Source organism: Pteropus medius, unplaced genomic scaffold (assembly GCF_902729225.1).
Source record: "Pteropus medius unplaced genomic scaffold, Ma_sr-lr_union100, whole genome shotgun sequence".
NCBI classification, from domain to species: domain Eukaryota; kingdom Metazoa; phylum Chordata; class Mammalia; order Chiroptera; family Pteropodidae; genus Pteropus; species Pteropus medius.
Genome location: NW_024352786.1, coordinates 4557624 through 4569931, shown reverse-complemented (window position 1 = coordinate 4569931; position 12308 = coordinate 4557624). Strand labels below are relative to the sequence as shown.

The 12308-nt window shown below is 34.3% G+C and overlaps 1 non-coding gene across 1 annotated transcript; it reads right to left on the bottom strand.

The window, feature by feature from the left end:
• Nucleotides 1-10037: 10037 nt before the first annotated feature.
• LOC120591265 (5S ribosomal RNA) lies at nucleotides 10038-10156 on the bottom strand. Its single transcript, XR_005649872.1, has one exon. It is a non-coding gene; the product is annotated as a 5S ribosomal RNA (ribosomal RNA).
• Nucleotides 10157-12308: the final 2152 nt, after the last annotated feature.

Genomic DNA, 12308 nt, shown 5'->3' with positions numbered 1-12308 from the left:
TCCAAGTTACTTTCAGGTTTCTACATCCCATATGCCTGAAAAGCATTTCTACTAAATTACCCCAGTTCATGAATGTCCCTGTGTCTTCTGGAATGTAGGCTTCCTGGATCACTGCTTCACTTATATTTAAGAGTCTTCAATTATGACTTCCTTATTGATAAGGAAGGCCCTGCCATTTGTTAGAACAATGTTCTGTACCAAGTTAGCAAGTTATTCCATGCCCAAACTTTTTTTTTTCTTATTTGTGTCTTATAGGCAGCATATAGTTGAGTCTTGCTTTCTTATCCATTCTGACAAACCTCTTCTTTTTAACTGAGGTATTTAGACCATTTTAAAATAATATAATTATTGTTAGTTTTGGTTTTAACCTGCCAATTTGTTCTTCCATTTGTCTCACCTGTTTATTCTCATTCTCCTCTTTTTTTGCTATATTACTTGAAAAATTTAAAACATTAAGATGAAAGGTGCCTGGCAAAATTACTCACTTTGAAGTGAACAGTTCAGTGGCATTTACTACACTCAAAATGTTGTGCAAACAGAATCTCTATTTAGTTCCAAAACAATTTAATCACCCAAAATAAATCCCTTATCCATAAAGCAGTTACTTTTCATTTCCCCTCTGGATATCACCAGTCTACTTTCTGTTTCTATTCATTTATCTATTTTGGATATTTCATATAAATAGAGCAATATGATCTTTTGTGTCTGACTCCTTTCACTTAGCATAATGTTTATGAGGTTCATCCACATTGTAACTTGTAATAGAACTTTATTTCATTATGTGGCTGAATAATATTTCATGTATGCATGTACCATAATTTGCTTATCTATTTATCTGTTAAGGGACATTGTTGCTTTTTCTACCCTTTACCTCTTGTTAATAATGCTGCTATGATATTTGTGTACAAATATTTGTTTAAGGAGCTGTTTTCAATACTTTGGATATATACGTAGGGGTAGAATTTCTGTATCTAGACTAATTGTATGTTTAACTTTTCTGAGAAATTGCCAAACTGTTTCCACAATGGCTGCACCATTTTACATTCCCATTGGCAATATCCAATTTTTCTACATCCTCGCTAATACTTGCTACATCCTCGCTAATACTTCTATTTTCTTGATTATCACTATCTTAGTGCATGAGGAGGAATACCACATTTGTGGTTTTAATTTGTATTACTCCAGTGAATTATTATGCTAATCATTTTCACTAATCAATAAACACATACAAATATGTTTATTGACCATTTGTATAGATTTTTTTTTTGAGAAATGTCTAATCAAATCCTTTACCCATTTTTTATTTGCTTTTGCCTTGTTGAATTGTACAAGTTCTAGATACTAAACCCTTATAAGATATGCAGTTTGCATATATTTTCTCCTATGGGTTGTCTTTATACTCTTGATTGTACTTTGCACAAATGTTTTAATTTTCATGAAGTACATTTTACCTTTTGTTGGTTGTTGGTGTTGACGATGATGTTACTCATGCCTTTGGTGTCGTAGCTAAGAATCCATTGCCAAATTTAAAGGTTATGAAAATTTACTTGCATATATTCTCCAAGTTTTATAGTTTTCGCTCTTATGTTTAGGTTATTCATCAATTTTGAGTTAATTTTTTTACATGGTGTGAGGTATGGGTCCAACCTCAATCTTTTGCATGTAGATTTCCAGTTGTCCCAGCACCATTTGTTGAAGAGGCTATGCTTTACCCATTGAGTGGTCTTGGAACCTGGTCAAAAGGAATTCACCATATATATAAGTTTATTTCTGGACTCTTGATTTTATTCCATTAGTCCAAATATATGTCTGTCTTTATGCCAGTACCACACTATTTTGATTATTGTACCAAGTTTTGATTGTTGCTTTGTAGCAAGTTTTGTGAATCCTCCTACTTTGTTCTTCTTGTTCAAGATTATTTTGCCTATTTGAGGCTCCTTGAAATTTCATATCTATTTGAGCATTGGTGTTCCAATTTCTTCATAAAAGGTCATTGAAATTTTAATAGGGTTTGCACTGAATATGTAGATCACTTTTGTATTGAGATCTTAATATTATGTCTTTTAATCCTTCAACATAGGAATGTCTTTCCATTTATTTAGGTCTTTTTAACATTCGTGCGGAAAGTTTTGCAGTTTCCAATATACAAGTTGTTCATCTCCTTGGTTAAATTTATTCTTAGTGACTTTGTTCTTTTGGATGCTATTGTAAATGAAATTGTTTTCATCTTATTGTTCATTGTTGGTGCATAGAAAACAACTGAGTTTTTTTACTGAGGTATAATTGACATATGGCATTATATTCATTTCAGGTGTACCACATGATTTGATATTTGTATATGTTGCAAAGTGATAACCACAGTAAGTCTAGTTAATATCCATCATCACACATAGTTACAAAATTTTTTTCTAGGAATATTTAAGCTCTATTCTCCTAACAACATTTGAATATGCAACATAGTATTAACTATGGTCACCAGGCTGTATATTTACATCCCATGACTTATTTCATAATTGGAAGTTTGTACCTTTTGACACTCTTCATACATTCTGTCCATTGCATTCTGTCCATCCTCCTCTACTTCTGACAACCACCAATCTGTTCTCTGTATACATGAGAGTGTTTTGTTTTGTTTTGTTTTTTACTGTATTAGATTTCACATAAGTGAGATCATATGGTATCTGTTTTTCTGTTTGACTAATTTCACTTAACATAATGCGCTCAAGATCCATCCATTATGTCACAAATGACAAATTTTCATTTTTATGGCTGAATAATGTTCCATTGTGTATGTATATACCACACTTTCTTCATTCATCAATGGCTGTTTCCATATCTTAGCTATTCTAAATAATTTTCCCATGAATGTGGGGCTGCAGATATCTTTTCAGGTTAGTGTTTTCATTTTCTTCAGATAAATGTCCAGAAATTAAATTGCTGGATCATATGGTAGTTTCACTTTTAAAAATTGTTTTTGAATTATAATTGATATACAGTATTGTATTAGTTCCAGGTGTACAACATATTGATTAGACATTATCACCCCGATAAGTCTAATACCCACAGGACCATAGTTATTAAAATTTTATCGACTGTTTTCTCTATGCTGTACTTTACATACCCATTGCTATTTTTATAACTGGCCATTTGTACTTCTTAATTCTTTTTGTGTATTTTACCCTTCCCCTCAAACTTCCTCTCATCTGGTGACCATCAATTCGTTCTATTTATGAGTTTGTTTCTATTTCATTTATTCATTTATTTTGTTTTTTAGGTTCCCAATATAAGTGAAATTATTTGGTATTTGTCTTTTTCTGATTTATTTCACTGAGCATAATGCCCTCTAGGTTTATCTATGTTGTCGCAAATGGCAAGATTTTATTTTACTTTTTTTATGGCTGAGTAATAGTCCACTGTATATGTACCACAACTCTTTCATCCATTCATATATTGATGGGCACTTAAATGGCTTTCATATCTTGGCTATTGTAAATACTGCTGCAATGAACATAGGGGTGCATATATCTTTTCAAATTAGTATTTTAGATTTTTTTGGATAAATACCCAGAAGTGGAATAGCTGGATCAGAAGGTAGTTCTATTTTTAATTTTTTCTGGAACCTCCATTCTGTTTTCCATAATGACTGCACCAATTTACAGTACTACCAACAGTGCATGAGAGTTCCCTTTTCCCTTTTCAGCACTTGCTGTTTGTTGATTTATTGGTAATAGCCATTCTGACAAGTGAGAAGTGATATCTTGTTTTAATGTACATTTTCCTGATGATTAGTGATGTTGAGCATCTTTTCATATGTCTATTGCATCTCAATGTCCTCTTTAGAAAAATATCCATTTAGGTCCTCCATTTTTAATCAGATTTTTTTTAGTGTTAAAGTGTATGAGTTCCCTATAAATTTTGAACATTAATCTCTTATTGGATATATCATTGGAAAATATCCTCTCCCATTTAGTAGGTTGTTTTTTCATTTTGTTGATGGTTTCCTTTGCTATGAAAAACTTTTTAGTTTGATGTAGTCCAATTCTTTTTTTATTTCCCTTGCCCAAAGAGACATCTCCAAAAAAATATTAATAAGAGCGATGTCAGAGAGTTTACTGCCTATGTTTTCTTCTAGGAGTCTATGGTTTCGGGTCTTATATTCATTTTTAATCCATTTTAAGTTTATTTTTGTATATGGTATAAGAAAGCAGTCTTTTTTTTTTTTGCATGTATCTGTCCAGTTTTCTCAGTACTACTTATCGAAAACACTGTCTTTACCCCATTGTATATTCTTGCCTCTTTTATCATATATTAATTGATCATATAGCTGTGAGTTTATTTCTTGGCTCTCTATTCCATTGATCTGTGTGTCTGTTTTTATACCAATAGCATGCTGTTTTATTACTATAGCCTGTAATATAGTTCGATATTAGGGTGACACCTCCCTCCAACTTTGTTCACTTTTCTCAAGATTGCTTTAGCTATTCAGAGTCTTTTGTAGTGCTATATAAATTTTAGGATTATTTGCTCAAGTTCTGTGGAAAATGCCATTGGTATTTTGATAGAGATTGCACTGAATCTATAGATTGCTTTGGGTAGTAAGGACATTTTAACGATGTTATTTCTTACCGTGCATGAGCACGGTACATGCTTCCATTTCTTTGTATCTTTTTTAATTTCTTCAATGTCTTATAATTTTCCAACTGCAGGTCTTTGTACCTCCAGGGTTCAATTTAGTCCTAGGTGTTTTATTTATTTGTTTTTGATGCAATTGTAAATGGGATTTTTAAAAATATTTAAAATAAATATCACATATTTCTGTATTCTGTAAAAATACAACTGATTTCTGAATACTGATTTTGTATCTTTACTGAATTTATTTATTGTAATAGTTTTTTATAGAATCTTTAGGGTTCTCTCTATATAATATCATGTCATCTACAAATAATGACAGTTTTACTTCTTCCTTTTCAATTTGGATGCCTAGTTTTTCATCTAATTGCTGTGGCGAGGGCTTCCGATACTATGTTAAATAAAAGTGATGAAAGTGGGCATCCTTGTCTTGTTCTTGATAGTAAATAAAAAGCTTTCAGATTTTCACCATTGAGTATGTTGTTATCTGTGAATTTGTCATATTTGGCCTTTATTATGTTGAGGAGTGTTCCCTCTTACTCCACTTTGCTGAGAGTTTTTAATCAAATGGATGCTGGATATTGTCAAATGCCTTTTCTGCATCTGCTGGTATGATCAGATGATTTTTATCTTTTGTTTATGCAGTGTATCATATTAATTGATTTGCAGATATTGAACCAAACTTGCATCCCAGGAGTAAATCCCGGTTGATCTTTTTAATGTATTACTGAATTTTGTTGGCTAAGATTTTATTCAGGATTTTTGCATCTATGTTCTTCAGGGGTATTGTCCTATAATTTTCTTTATTTGTTTGTCTTTTTTGGGAGTTCGGGATCAAGAGTAATGCTGGCCTCAGAGAATGAGTTTGGGAGATTTCCTTCCTCTTCAATTTTTTTTGGAATAGTTCCGGAAGTATAGGTATTAATTCTTTAAATGTTTGGTAAGTTCATCTGTGAAGCCATCTAGCACAGGACTTGTTTATTGGGAATGTTTTTTATTACTGAGTTGATTTCATTAGCAGTTATCAGTCTGTTCAGATTTTGTTTCTACCTGATTCAGGCTTGGATGATTGTATGTTTCTAGAAATTTATCCATTTCTTTGTTTGTCCAATTCGTTGACATGTAGTTATTCATAATATTTTCTTACAAGCCTTTGTATTTCTGTGGTATTGGTTGTCACTTCTCTTTCATTTCTGATTTTATTTGGGCCCTCTCTCTTTTTATTCTTGATGAACCTGACTAAAGATTTATCAGTTCTGTTTATCTTTTCAAAGAACCAGCTCTTGGTTTCATTGTTATTTTCTATTTTTTTAAGTCTCTTATTTTTGTTCTAATCTTTATAATTACCTTCCTTCTCCTCACTTTGGGTTTTTCTAGTTCCTTTAGGTGTAAGTTTAGATTGTTTATTTGAAATTTTTCTTGCTTGTTGAAATAAGCTTGTATTGTTATAAATTTCTCTCTTTAAACTGCTTTGGCTGTGTTCCATAGATTTTGGGTCATCGTGTTTTTATTCTCATTTATCTCAAGGTATCTTATGATATCCTCCTTGATCTCACTGTTAACCCATTCATTGTTTATTAGCGTATTATTTAGCCTTCATGTGTTTGTTTTTCAGTTTTCTTTTAATTGATTTCTAGTTTCATATCATTGCGGTCAGAAAAGCTGCTTGATAGAAATTCAATCTTAAATTTATTGGGACTTGTTTTGTGGCCTAATATGTGGTCTATCTTAGAAAATGGTCCACATGTACTTAAAGAATATATATTCTGCTGCTTTTGAGTAAATGTTTCAAAAATATCAATTAAGTCCACTTGTCTACTGTGTCATTTAATGCCACTGTTTCCTTGTTAATTTTCTGTCTGGATAATCTATCCATTGAAGTCAGTGGGGTATTAAAATCCCCTATTATTGTTATATTATTACCAATCTCTCTGATTATGTTTGTCAATATTTTCTTTGTATATTTAGGTGCTCCAGCATTAAGTGCATAAATGTTTACAAGAGTTATAGCCTCTCGTTAGATTGATCCCTTTATCATTATGAAATGCTCTTCTTTGTCTTCTGTTATGGCTTTATTTTAGATTCTATTTTGTCTGACATAAGTATTGCTACCCTAGCTATTTTTTTTTCATTTCCCTTTGCATTAAATATCTTTTCTATCCCTTTAATTTCAGTCTATGTATGTCTTTTGATCTGAACTGGATCTCTTATAGGCAGCATATTTATGGATCTTGTTTTTTTATCCACTCAGCCACCTTATGTCTTTTGATTGGACCATTTAATCTATTTACATTTAAAGTAATTATTGATAAGAATGTAGTTATCACCATTTTATTTTATGAATGTTTTTGTAGTTTTTCTCTGTCCTTTTCTTTTTTTCACAATAAATTATAAATTATTATTAAGTTGCAATACCAAAAACATAAAATTGAAAAATGGCATATTTATTAACTTCCTTTACTAAATTAACTTTTAGTTTCACAGTCCGTCATTGGTAACACCATAAAAAACTTTAGGATTGTGTTAGATTTGGGAATCTTCAGTTAGAAAGAGGTTTCCCCCTCCCCCCGCCCCCAATTAGTTTCAAGTACCGGTATCCCTTTCTTATTCTCTTGGTCTCATTTCTTGAAAACTGATGACTTTGTACAATGTCATGTGTAGATTTCTTTCTCTTTATTTCTTGTATATCTTTATAGATTTTTAGTTTGTGGTTACCATGCGTTTTATATATATCAATCTAAGTTTATAGCAGTTTTTAAGTTGGTTACTTATGTTAAAAAACATTCTAAAATCATTATTTTCGCTCCTCCATGTTTATGTCTTTGTCATTTTTACTTCTTGTATGTTGTGTGTATCCCTTAATTTAGTGTTGTAATTACACATGATCTTCCTAGTTTTGTCTTGTAATGTTTTTACTAGCTTTATAATTAGTCGATCCACTACCCTTACTGTTTGCCATTGTCGGTGAGATTTTCTTTCCTGTATAATTTTATTGATTTTTTTTTTCTTTTCTACTTAAAGAAGTACCTTTAGCATTGTTTTATAGTATTGGTTTACTGGTGATGAACTCCTTTAGCTTTTTCTTGTCTGGAAAACTATCGCTCCTTCAATTCATAATGATAGCCTTGCTAGGTAGAGTAATCTTCATTGTAGGTTTTTCTTTTCATCCCTTCTGGCCTTCAAAGTTTCTATTGAAAAATCAGCTGACAGTCTTATTAGGAGTTCCCTTATGTGTAACTACCTGCTTTTTTTCTTGCTACTTTTAAGATTCTCTTTCTCTTTAACCTTTGGCATTTTAATTATGTGTCTTGGTGTGGGTCTCTTTGGGTTAATCTTATTTGGGATGCTCTATGCTTCCTAGACTTCTGCATTTATTTCCTTCACCAGGTTAGGAAAGTTTTCAGTCATTATTCTTGAAACAGGTTTTCAATTCCTTTCTCTCTTCTTCTCCTCCTAGGACCCCTATGATGCAAATGTTGTACTTGATGTTGTCCCTCCCAGAGGTTCCTTAAACTATCCTCATTTTTCTTATCCTTTGTTCTTTTTTGCTGCTCAATTGGGTGTTTTCTGCTACCTTGTCTTCAGATAGCTCAATCCTCTGCTTCATCTAACCCAATGCTGATTCTCTTTAGTGTATTCTTCATTTCAGTTATTGTATTTTTTAGTTCTGATTGGCTCTTGTTTTCTATATTATTTTTGTATTTCCTATCCCTTGCTGAAATTCTCACTGAGTTCTTTCATTCTAATTCCAAGTTCATTGAGCATCCTTATAACCAGTGTTTTGTACTCTGTATCTGGTAGTTTGCTTGTCTCCATTTTGTTTAGTTCTTTTTCTGGAGTTTTGTCTTGTTCTTTTGACTGGGATATGTTTATTTGTCTCCTCATTTTGGCTGACAGCCTGTGTTTGCTTCTGTGTATTAGGTAGATCTGCTAAATCTCCCGATTTTGACAGCATGGCCTTAAGTAGAAAATGTTCTGTGGAGCCCAGTGGCACAGACCCCTTGGTCACCTGGGTCAGGTGTTATCTGTGTGGCTCGCGTATACCCTCCTTTATAATTAAGCCTCAATATCTGCTGACACATCAATGAGTGTGTTTGACCCTCGGGCTGACTGGCTGTGAAGGCTGGTCACAGCTATAGCAGAAGAGCTGTTGCGGGCTTACCACGTTGAGCAGGAGTTGCTTTAGCAGGACGCTGGTGCTGGCTGAGGCTACCCTTCAGGTGTTGTGGTTGTGGAGATAGTTCAGTGGACTCTAGTGTTATTTGAGGCCAGCCACTTGGTATGTTGGGTCTGGAGCCTCTTGAGAGGGGCTCCAGTGCAGGCTGTCAGCTGCCACTTGTGCCGGATTTGGGGCCGCTTTGGTAGGAGCAGTTGGTTTGTTGCTTGTGCTGGGCTTGGGAGAGGCTATGCTGTGAACCAAGGTCATCTGCCACTTGTGCCCGGCTTTGGATTTTTTTGATGGGTACTATGATGCACCCTGAGGCTAGCTACCACTTGTGTCAGACTTGTGGCTGCTTAGTTAGAACTACATAGCAGGCTAAGGCTGGCCACCACTTAAGACTTGGGACCACCTGGCGGGAATCACGATACAAATTGAAACTGGTAGCTGCTTGTGCTGGGCTTGGTGTCACTTAATAGGAGCTATAACATATGCCAAGGCTGGCTGCAACTTGTGTAGAGTTTGTGGACCTTAGAGTCTGTAGCATGATCTGAGGGGTGCTGTCATTTGTGTTGGATTTGCGGATTTGCAGACCTTTGAGAAAGTCTGCAGCACAGGCTTAGGGTAGTCACCACTCATGTGAGGTTTGCAGATCACTAGGAGTGGGTGAACAGTGTTAGCCAGGTTAACGGAGAGCACAGATTTGGCACCTACCTGCACCAAGCTGGCTGGGTGTTATGAGAGCTCCACAATGGAACAGAGGCACTGCTTCTGTCCCCAGAGAGAGTTTCCCTGACCCCCACCCTTTCAGCCCTCGTCCTGAAGTCAGTCAATTTAGTTCCTGTATGTCCCTGGCACTTTTGCAGCTATCTCTGTACTAGAGCTTAGAGTGAGTAAATTTGTGAGTTTGTGTGCTGGCCCTTTAAGGGCAGCACATTGGTCTTTAATAGCCCTTTGCCTCTCAGCCACAATCCCCAATGGTTTTTTATAGCCAAATGTATGGAGACTTCTCTTCCTGCCACTGGTGGCCTGAGCTAAGGAGCTCATTGTGGGGCTGTGACCCCTCACTCTTCAAGGGAGGCCTCTGCAGCCAAGAGTGGGACCTGCCCATTCTGCATCTACCAGTCTTTTTTTTTTTTTTTTTTTAGGTGAGGCAACCTTTTTTTTAGGTGAGGCAACCCTTTTTTTAGGTGAGGTTGACCTCACATTTTGCAAGGACCTTGTCAGCTTACAATCCCTTATTTTTTTATACCTACAGCACCTGGTCTTCCTAAGTGGTCTCCCATCCAAGTACTAACCAGGCCCGACCCTGCTTAGCTTCCAAGATCAGACGGGATTGGGCTTATTCAGGGTAGCATGGCCATAGACCTGTTCTACCAGTCTTGATGTGACTTCTTTATATCCTTATAGGACTTCTGTTAGTCTTGAGATTTTTGGTGATGGTAGTTCTATAATTTAGTTGCAATTTTGGTGTGATCATGGGAGGCATGGAATTCAACACACTTCAAAGCTTTCAAGGTACCACATACCACTTTTCAGAATAGCAATTTTGCATTTATTTACATGGCTTTGGTAAATGCCCATCTTCCTCTCTAGATTGAAACCCAACAAAAGGAAATCTGCTTTCTGTTGTGTCCCAGAGCCACACACATAGTAGGTACTCTAAAATCCATCAAAGAAATCAATAAACTGGACATGGAATCTCATACCTATCTGTTTCCTCCAACCCCCACCTCAAATAGGTTTTAAGAGGTTTAATTTCTTAACATACTCAGAAAATCTGAACTTGATCAGATCTCCTACGGATAATTAAGAAGAATCTCTGAGATAAGGGAATATCTCTAAGATAAGGAAACTTTTTTTTTTTTTGCCTTTGGCTTAAAGTATGTATTTAAAACCTCAGTCTCCCAGCTAAGAGTTTCCTGAGTATTGAAAAGAAGGTGTTAAGCATATTCTCTATAATTTTGTAGGAAGACTAATTTTTAATCTTGCATTTCATTTTTTCTTTATAGTTTTCTCTATTAGAAAAGGTTATTAGAATGTGTGTAAAATGTCACAAATTAACAAAATCAACACTAGTAAAAAAAAAAGGCTTTTCATTTATATTTTATATATATTTGTATATTTACTTATGGCTTATCCTGCCTTTTAATAAAAGGATTTGAGGCAAATATTTACAACTGAGGTATAAGAAAACTAAAGCAATTTGCTAAGGTATATGGGTTATATGATTTGGTCCTTTCTCTTTGCATTCTGATTTCATATTTTATAACCTAAAAAGCATAATAATTTGGGCAATCTCATTGTCTTCTATCATTCAATCAGTAAATAGTCTGCCAATTAAAAAACTCAAAACAAGAAGAAACAGACAACTGGTATTATTAAGTGTTTTTATTTACAAAGAATTATTTTTATTTGGCTGTTTGGAAAACCACTAACATTTTTCACTTTAGAAAACATTAAATTATAAACAAGATGTTATACAGTACTTTGGATAACTTCTTCCATCAGTTTAGTGCAATGTGTTATTGGCACCTAAAAGTGAAATTTTCAATTATTTTCCCCTTTCATTTCAATTGTGCAGTTTATATGACCAAAAAGGAAATGAATCATTAAAAGGAGCTCTAAGGCCATATTTTCTGGCCCCAACTCAAAGGCTCACTAATTTATACTCCCCCTTCTGCCCTGCCTCCACCAAGTTAAATAACAAAAGATACACTATTGCACTTGTTCAAAAAAATCATTTTGTAGAACTTGGGATATTCAACTGATAAGCGAAACTGAAGTATACCAATTAGGTGAAGGAAAAGGCCTGGCAGTTGTGTCGCGCATGGCGCTCTTTATCAGTAGCCAAGTCAAGTCGTCACACACACTGCTAAGAGAATGCACCAGATAAAAATCTCTGTAAACGGTGTTCTTTCCTATGGTCTCTTTAAAAATCTGAAATATCCATTGAGCAAATGAAAGGGTTATACCTTTATCACAGAAAAAAAAAACCAAAACTCTACCACATTAGGACACTGAGATACTAAAACATTTGTCCATTTTACTCTTTTTGGAATATGAATATATATAGATATATATATATATATATATATATATATATATATGCATTTTTTTACTTTTTGTTTTAATACTGCTATGTTTGCCATAAAATGGGAGACATTTTTAGTGAGCCCAGCATTTGGTGGACTTTTCCCCTTTTGATTCCTCCTTTCCATTAGGAGCTGAAGAGGGAAATGCCTAAATTAGACCCTTGCCTTGTCCAAATTACTTAGTTCTGGAAATTTTAATTACACAGTAATAGGACAAAAACATCTTTTGGGAGATTCTGTAATCTGTTACTCTATCTTGAGGTAAGAACATCTTTAACCATCTTAAAGAGACAAATTTTTATCTAATTTTTAAAAATCCTCAAAAAAAAAAAAAAAAGAAAAAGTGTCATACTTCTTTATAAGGGATTCCTCTTTAACAACTGTCCCTGCCAGGAAATGTTCCCTCATGCTCCAGTCTAAGCTCG